We start from the raw sequence: 10111 nt of genomic DNA, 5'->3' as shown, positions 1-10111 counted from the left end.
CTGGCAGCTCCATGCAGGCTGACAGCTCTGGCTGCTTCATGCAGACTGACAGCTCTGGCTGCTCCATGCAGGCTGGCAGCTCTGGCTGCTTCATATAGGCTGGCAGCTCTGGCTGCGCTGAACAGGCAGGAGACTCCAGCAGCGCTGTAGAGGAGGAAGGCTCTGGCAGCGCTGAACAGGCGGGAGACTCCGGCAGCGCAGGAGAGGAGAAAGGCTCTGGCTGCGCTAAACAGGCGGGAGACTCCAGCAGCGCAGGAGAGGAGGCAGGCTCTGGCTGCGCTAAACAGGCGGGAGACTCCGGCAGCGCAGGAGAGGAGAAAGGCTCTGGCTGCGCTAAACAGGCGGGAGACTCCAGCAGCGCTGTAGAGGAGGAAGGCTCTGGCTGCGCTGAACAGGCGGGAGACTCCAGCAGCGCTGTAGAGGAGGAAGGCTCTGGCTGCGCTAAACAGGCGGCACGCACTGAAGGCCTGGTGCGTGGTGCTGGAACTGGTGGTACTGGACTGAGGACACGCACAGGAAGCCTGGTGCGGGGAGCTGCCACCGGAGGACTGGTGTGTGAAGGTGGCACAGGATGGACCGGACCGTGAAGGTGTACTGGAGAGCCTGAGAGCAGGGCTGGCACAGGACGTGCAAGGCTAGGTAGGTACACAGGAGGCCTAGTGCGTGAGGCTGGTACAATTTTCACCAGCCGACTAACACGCACCTCAGGACGAGTATGGAGCGCTGACCCAGGTGCCATCAAATCCCCGACTCGCTCCGTCGGACGAATATCGTACCTAAAGCACCAAACTAGCAACTCCCTCATTACTCTCTCCTCCACTTTCTCCATTAGCTCCTTCACAGTCTCTGCTTCGCTCACCTCTAACACCGGCTCTGGTTCTGGTCTCCTCCTTGGCTCCTCACGATAAACAGGGAGAGTTGGCTCAGGTCTGACTCCTGACTCTGCCACACTCTCCCTGAGCCACCCCCCCAATAAATTTTTGGGGCTGACTCTCGGGCTTTCTTCTGCGCCGCCGTGCTTGTCTCTCCAACTCCATTCTCCTATAACCTGCTTCGCACTGCTCCAGCGAATCCCAGGCGGGCTCCGGCACTCTCTCTGGGTCGACCGCCCACCTGTCTATTTCCTCCCAAGTAGTGTAGTCCCTATATTGTTGCTCCTGCTGCCGCTGTTGCTTCTCCTCATACCAGCGTCTCTCAGCTCTCGCCGCCTCCAGTTCTTCTTTGGGGTGGCGATATTCTCCAGGCTGATCCCAGGGTCCTTCTCCGAACAATTCATCCTCCCATGTCCGTTCCTCCTTTCGCTGCTTCTTCTGTCGCTGTTGCCTGTTACCACGCCACTCGGTCCGGGTGTGGTGGGTGATTCTGTAACGGCTTTCTTCCGTCGAAGGAGGAGCGGACCAAAATGCAGCGTGGTGGTTACTCATGTTCTTTAATGAAATAGAACGATACATGAAATAACTATAAATATACAAAACAACAAACGGAACGTGAAAACCTATACAGCCTGTCTGGTGCTAACTAACACAAAGACAGGAACAATCACCCACCAACACACAGTGAAACCCAGGCTACCTAAATATGGTTCCCAATCAGAGACAACGAGAATCACCTGACTCTGATTGAGAACCGCCTCAGGCAGCCAAGCCTATGCTATACACCCCTACTCAACCACAATCCCAATGCCTACTAAAACCCCAATACGACAACACAATAAACCCATGTCACACCCTGGCCTGACCAAATAACTAAAGAAAACACAAAATACTAAGACCAAGGCGTGACAGCCAGAGACAGTCTTTTCCCATTCAAATATTTGTTTTCAACATAAAGTTCAGTAATAGACTATGTGATTCTAGGGCTTGTAAGTAAGCATTTCACTGTAAGGTCTACACATGTTGTATTCGGTGCATGTGACAAATAACATTTGATTTGATATTGCGAGGGTTGTTTTATGCAATGCACTGTCTGTGCTTCGGTATGTTGTCTAAAAATGGTGATTTTATTTTCCTTAATATCTGGATCACAAAGGCCTAATGAAGTACTTCAAATGATAGGCTTAACACTTCTTTCTCTCTCTCTGTGGTAACTTAAAGAAGAGTAAAGTTAAAGCAACATTTTGCTGAATTTATCTGAACTAACATCTACCTGAAATTCTGTCGCTGTCCATTTTGAAAGGGCTGAATGAAGGCCTTCCTCATCGCAGCTCGTTTGCTTGAACTTGCTTATACTAAGAACAAACATTATGAATTTACTGAACATGATGAAAATAATGTTTGTGTATGGTTCAAAAGTCTAAACTCATGTCGGCGTTCGTTATTATTGAAGGACAATGCTGTTCTCATCGAGTTTACACAAATCTACAAGGAGTCAGTAGAAACCACATTTGTTTAATCAAGTCAGCCATATCAGCTATGGTTTTAAAAAGTCAGTAAAGGAGGCCTTAATGAATTGTATCGTTGCCAGACGAGGGTCCACTGATAGCCAGGTGTAGCGGTGGTAAGGATTCACTCCATGGTGCTGAAAAGAAAAGAACTGCGCTGTTGGAACAGCTTTATGTAGTCCCTAACAGTTCGTGGGCACCGTTTTATCGCCGTTACAGTGCAATTCATGTATTGTTTAGTGTTGTGTAGTGGCTTTGCTGGCATGCGTCTAAAAATGGGTGAGTTTGCCCCACCAAGATTTATATGCTAAAATCGCCACTGCAAAAGATGACGAACATCAAATTCGCTAGGGATATTAGATCCAACGTGGGTCCGGGCACAACTGTCTTCACTTGCGTAATGAACGAGACACCAACATATTCTGGACACACCTTTTTTCCCCAGCTCTTGGTCTACCTATCACAACAGCCGTTCATCACTTGACTGTCAATTCGGAAAATTCCTTCCTTGGATCAGATGATGACGTGTGAAAATATCACGGAGTAACTAATTAGCGGGACACCAAATGCACATGCAACAAGTGCATAATTATTGAAGAACCAAGTTAATGTCATTATCAATTTAGGTTGTAAGTATCAAGGTAAGGTGACTTTTTAGGTCAGAAGCATTTGATTTTGCAATTCCACATATAATTTAGAATTTGCTGCGGAAAAGGAGGAGGTCAAAAGGGTGGTGAGTGTAACGGATGTGAAACGGCTAGCTTAGTTAGCGGTGCGCGCTAAATAGCGTTTCAATCGGTGACGTCACTTGCTCTGAGACCTTGAAGTAGTGGTTCCCCTTGCTCTGAAGGGCCACGGCTTTTGTGGAGCGATGGGTAACGATGCTTCGTGGGTGACTGTTGTTGATGTGTGCAGAGGGTCCCTGGTTCGTGCCCGGGTATATAATTTAGAATTTGTGTGTCTGTTGAGGTTTCGTTTCATCACGTCCTTGTCAATCATTGGTGAAATTAGCATTATGACGTCTTTAATGAAATCATTCAAAAACCTTTATTAATGCAATTGCAGACAGAAGTTGACAAACGGGAACATGGCACGCATGTTTCTGAGTAAGTTATGCCTCATACTAAAGGTCACAAGTTGTTTTCTTAAACCGAAGTCCCGCCTTCGTGATGTCACTGCCTACGCCATTACCTTTTTACTCCGGAGACCAAAACCCTGCATCCATGGCGATACAAACATAGAGTTTCAGGGTTTATCTAAAAGCCCCTCCCCAAAGTTGATTTATTGTGGAACGTCTGAGTAGTCTCTTATCTCCCACACTCCCCTGCAGAGTTGTCTCAGTCACACATTGAGTGAGTGAATGCGAAAACAATGGTGGAACAATTCTAAACCTCTATAATGAATATATATATATATATATTGTTAATCTCTAGTCTAGGACCCTATTAATATAACATAAGCACAATCAATTATTCTAATACATCAAACATTTGTACAGCCCCAAAACATGACCGCTAGGTGAATCCTGACATGTCCATAAAAACTGTTTTCGCCTCATGACATAAGGAGACATGTCCATAAAAACTGTTTTCGCCTCATGACATAAGGAGACATGTCCATAAAAACTGTTTTCGCCCCATGACAGAAGGAGACATGTCCATAAAAACTGTTTTCGCCCCATGACATAAGGAGACATGTCCATAAAAACTGTTTTCGCCCCATGACATAAGGAGACATGTCCATAAGAACTGTTTTCGCCTCATGACATAAGGAGACATGTCCATAAAAACTGTTTTCGCCCCATGACATAAGGAGACATGTCCATAAAAACTGTTTTCGCCCCATGACATAAGGAGACATGTCCATAAAAACTGTTTTCGCCTCATGACATAAGGAGACATGTCCATAAAAACTGTTTTCGCCCCATGACATAAGGAGACATGTCCATAAAAACTGTTTTCGCCTCATGACATAAGGAGACATGTCCATAAAAACTGTTTTCGCCTCATGACATAAGTAGACATGTCCATAAAAACTGTTTTCGCCTCATGACATAAGGAGACATGTCCATAAAAACTGTTTTCGCCTCATGACATAAGGAGACATGTCCATAAAAACTGTTTTCGCCTCATGACATAAGGAGACATGTCCATAAAAACTGTTTTCGCCCCATGACATAAGGAGACATGTCCATAAAAACTGTTTTCGCCTCATGACATAAGGAGACATGTCCATAAAAACTGTTTTCGCCTCATGACATAAGTAGACACGTCCATAAAAACTGTTTTCGCCTCATGACATAAGGAGACATGTCCATAAAAACTGTTTTCGCCTCATGACATAAGGAGACATGTCCATAAAAACTGTTTTCGCCTCATGACATAAGGAGACATGTCCATAAAAACTGTTTTCGCCCCATGACATAAGGAGACATGTCCATAAAAACTGTTTTCGCCTCATGACATAAGGAGACATGTCCATAAAAACTGTTTTCGCCTCATGACATAAGTAGACATGTCCATAAAAACTGTTTTCGCCTCATGACATAAGGAGACATGTCCATAAAAACTGTTTTCGCCTCATGACATAAGGAGACATGTCCATAAAAACTGTTTTCGCCTCATGACATAAGGAGACATGTCCATAAAAACTGTTTTCGCCCCATGACATAAGGAGACATGTCCATAAAAACTGTTTTCGCCCCATGACATAAGGAGACATGTCCATAAAAACTGTTTTCGCCTCATGACATAAGGAGACATGTCCATAAAAACTGTTTTCGCCTCATGACATAAGGAGACATGTCCATAAAAACTGTTTTCGCCCCATGACATAAGGAGACATGTCCATAAAAACTGTTTTCGCCCATGACATAAGGAGCCCCATGACATAAGGAGACATGTCCATAAAAACAGTTTTCGCCTCATGACATAAGGAGACATGTCCATAAAAACTGTTTTCGCCCCATGACATAAGGAGACATGTCCATAAAAACTGTTTTCGCCTCATGACATAAGGAGACATGTCCATAAAAACTGTTTTCGCCCATGACATAAGGAGACATGTCCATAAAAACTGTTTTCGCACCATGACATAAGGAGACATGTCCATAAAAACTGTTTTCGCCCCATGACATAAGGAGACATGTCCATAAAAACTGTTTTCGCCCATGACATAAGGAGACATGTCCATAAAAACTGTTTTCGCCCCATGACATAAGGAGACATGTCCATAAAAACTGTTTTCGCCCCATGACATAAGGAGACATGTCCATAAAAACTGTTTTCGCCCCATGACATAAGGAGACATGTCCATAAAAACTGTTTTTCGCCCCATGACATAAGGAGACATGTCCATAAAAACTGTTTTCGCCCCATGACATAAGGAGACATGTCCATAAAAACTGTTTTCGCCCCATGACATAAGGAGACATGTCCATAAAACTGTTTTCGCCCCATGACATAAGGAGACATGTCCATAAAAACTGTTTTCGCCTCATGACATAAGGAGACATGTCCATAAAAACTGTTTTCGCCTCATGACATAAGGAGACATGTCCATAAAAACTGTTTTCGCCCCATGACATAAGGAGACATGTCCATAAAAACTGTTTTCGCCTCATGACATAAGGAGACATGTCCATAAAACTGTTTTCGCCTCATGACATAAGGAGACATGTCCATAAAAACTGTTTTCATAAGAGACATGACATAAGGAGACATGTCCATAAAAACTGTTTTCGCCTCATGACATAAGGAGACATGTCCATAAAAACTGTTTTCGCCTCATGACATAAGTAGACATGTCCATAAAAACTGTTTTCGCCTCATGACATAAGGAGACATGTCCATAAAAACTGTTTTCGCCTCATGACATAAGGAGACATGTCCATAAAAACTGTTTTCGCCTCATGACATAAGGAGACATGTCCATAAAAACTGTTTTCGCCCCATGACATAAGGAGACATGTCCATAAAAACTGTTTTCGCCTCATGACATAAGGAGACATGTCCATAAAAACTGTTTTCGCCTCATGACATAAGTAGACATGTCCATAAAAACTGTTTTCGCCTCATGACATAAGGAGACATGTCCATAAAAACTGTTTTCGCCCCATGACATAAGGAGACATGTCCATAAAAACTGTTTTCGCCTCATGACATAAGGAGACATGTCCATAAAAACTGTTTTCGCCTCATGACATAAGTAGACATGTCCATAAAAACTGTTTTCGCCTCATGACATAAGGAGACATGTCCATAAAAACTGTTTTCGCCTCATGACATAAGGAGACATGTCCATAAAAACTGTTTTCGCCCCATGACATAAGGAGACATGTCCATAAAAACTGTTTTCGCCTCATGACATAAGGAGACATGTCCATAAAAACTGTTTTCGCCTCATGACATAAGGAGACATGTCCATAAAAACTGTTTCGCCTCATGACATAAGGAGACATGTCCATAAAAACTGTTTTCGCCTCATGACATAAGGAGACATGTCCATAAAAACTGTTTTCGCCCCATGACATAAGGAGACATGTCCATAAAAACTGTTTTCGCCTCATGACATAAGGAGACATGTCCATAAAAACTGTTTTCGCCTCATGACATAAGTAGACATGTCCATAAAAACTGTTTTCGCCTCATGACATAAGGAGACATGTCCATAAAAACTGTTTTCGCCCCATGACATAAGGAGACATGTCCATAAAAACTGTTTTCGCCCCATGACATAAGGAGACATGTCCATAAAAACTGCCTCATGACATAAGGAGACATGTCCATAAAAACTGTTTTCGCCCCATGACATAAGGAGACATGTCCATAAAAACTGTTTTCGCCTCATGACATAAGGAGACATGTCCATAAAAACTGTTTTCGCCCCATGACATAAGGAGACATGTCCATAAAAACTGTTTTCGCCCCATGACATAAGGAGACATGTCCATAAAAACTGTTTTCGCCTCATGACATAAGGAGACATGTCCATAAAAACTGTTTTCGCCCCATGACATAAGGAGACATGTCCATAAAAACTGTTTTCGCCCCATGACATAAGGAGACATGTCCATAAAAACTGTTTTCGCCCCATGACATAAGGAGACATGTCCATAAAAACTGTTTTCGCCCCATGACATAAGGAGACATGTCCATAAAAACTGTTTTCGCCCCATGACATAAGGAGACATGTCCATAAAAACTGTTTTCGCCTCATGACATAAGGAGACATGTCCATAAAAACTGTTTTCGCCCCATGACATAAGGAGACATGTCCATAAAAACTGTTTTCGCCCCATGACATAAGGAGACATGTCCATAAAAACTGTTTTCGCCCATGACATAAGGAGACATGTCCATAAAAACTGTTTTCGCCTCATGACATAAGGAGACATGTCCATAAAAACTGTTTTCGCCCCATGACATAAGGAGACATGTCCATAAAAACTGTTTTCGCCTCATGACATAAGGAGACATGTCCATAAAAACTGTTTTCGCCCATGACATAAGGAGACATGTCCATAAAAACTGTTTTCGCCTCATGACATAAGGAGACATGTCCATAAAAAAACTCATGACATAAGGAGACATGTCCATAAAAACTCATGACATAAGGAGACATGTCCATAAAAACTGTTTTCGCCTCATGACATAAGGAGACATGTCCATAAAAACTGTTTTCGCCCCATGACATAAGGAGACATGTCCATAAAAACTGTTTTCGCCTCATGACATAAGGAGACATGTCCATAAAAACTGTTTTCGCCTCATGACATAAGGAGACATGTCCATAAAAACTGTTTTCGCCCCATGACATAAGGAGACATGTCCATAAAAACAGTTTTCGCCTCATGACATAAGGAGACATGTCCATAAAAACTGTTTTCGCCCCATGACATAAGGAGACATGTCCATAAAAACTGTTTTCGCCTCATGACATAAGGAGACATGTCCATAAAAACTGTTTTCGCCCCATGACATAAGGAGACATGTCCATAAAAACTGTTTTCGCCCCATGACATAAGGAGACATGTCCATAAAAACTGTTTTCGCCCCATGACATAAGGAGACATGTCCATAAAAACTGTTTTCGCCCCATGACATAAGGAGACATGTCCATAAAAACTGTTTTCGCCCCATGACATAAGGAGACATGTCCATAAGAACTGTTTTCGCCCCATGACATAAGGAGACATGTCCATAAAAACTGTTTTCGCCTCATGACATAAGGAGACATGTCCATAAAAACTGTTTTCGCCCCATGACATAAGGAGACATGTCCATAAAAACTGTTTTCGCCCCATGACATAAGGAGACATGTCCATAAAAACTTTTTTCATGCCCCATGACATAAGGAGACATGTCCATAAAAACTGTTTTCGCCCCATGACATAAGGAGACATGTCCATAAAAACTGTTTTCGCCCCATGACATAAGGAGACATGTCCATAAAAACTGTTTTCGCCCCATGACATAAGGAGACATGTCCATAAAAACTGTTTTCGCCCCATGACATAAGGAGACATGTCCATAAAAACTGTTTTCGCCCCATGACATAAGGAGACATGTCCATAAAAACTGTTTTCGCCCCATGACATAAGGAGACATGTCCATAAAAACTGTTTTCGCCCCATGACATAAGGAGACATATCCATAAAAACTGTTTTCTCCCCATGACATAAGGAGACATGTCCATAAAAACTGTTTTCGCCCCATGACATAAGGAGACATGTCCATAAAAACTGTTTTCGCCCCATGACATAAGGAGACATATCCATAAAAACTGTTTTCTCCCCATGACATAAGGAGACATGTCCATAAAAAATGTTTTCGCCCCATGACATAAGGAGACATGTCCATAAAAACTGTTTTCGCCCCATGACATAAGGAGACATGTCCATAAAAACTGTTTTCGCCTCATGACATAAGGAGACATGTCCATAAAAACTGTTTTCGCCTCATGACATAAGGAGACATGTCCATAAAAACTGTTTTCGCCTCATGACATAAGGAGACATGTCCATAAGAACTGTTTTCGCCCCATGACATAAGGAGACATGTCCATAAAAACTGTTTTCGCCCCATGACATAAGGGGACATGTCCATAAAAACTGTTTTCGCCCCATGACATAAGGAGACATGTCCATAAAAACTGTTTTCGCCCCATGACATAAGGAGACATGTCCATAAAAACTGTTTTTGCCCCATGACATAAGGAGACATGTCCATAAAAACTGTTTTCGCCCCATGACATAAGGAGACATGTCCATAAAAACTGTTTTCGCCCCATGACATAAGGAGACATGTCCATAAAAACTGTTTTCGCCCCATGACATAAGGAGACATGTCCATAAAAACTGTTTTCGCCTCATGACATAAGGAGACATGTCCATAAAAACTGTTTTCGCCCCATGACATAAGGAGACATGTCCATAAAAACTGTTTTCGCCTCATGACATAAGGAGACATGTCCATAAAAACTGTTTTCGCCCCATGACATAAGGAGACATGTCCATAAAAACTGTTTTTGCCCCATGACATAAGGAGACATGTCCATAAAAACTGTTTTCGCCCCATGACATAAGGAGACATGTCCATAAAAACTGTTTTCGCCCCATGACATAAGGAGACATGTCCATAAAAACTGTTTTCGCCTCATGACATAAGGAGACATGTCCATAAGAACTGTTTTCGCCCCATGACATAAGGAGACATGTCCATAAAAACTGTT

Source organism: Oncorhynchus nerka, linkage group LG22, assembly GCF_034236695.1.
Source record: "Oncorhynchus nerka isolate Pitt River linkage group LG22, Oner_Uvic_2.0, whole genome shotgun sequence".
Taxonomy (NCBI): domain Eukaryota; kingdom Metazoa; phylum Chordata; class Actinopteri; order Salmoniformes; family Salmonidae; genus Oncorhynchus; species Oncorhynchus nerka.
Note: the sequence above shows the minus strand (reverse complement) of the source record.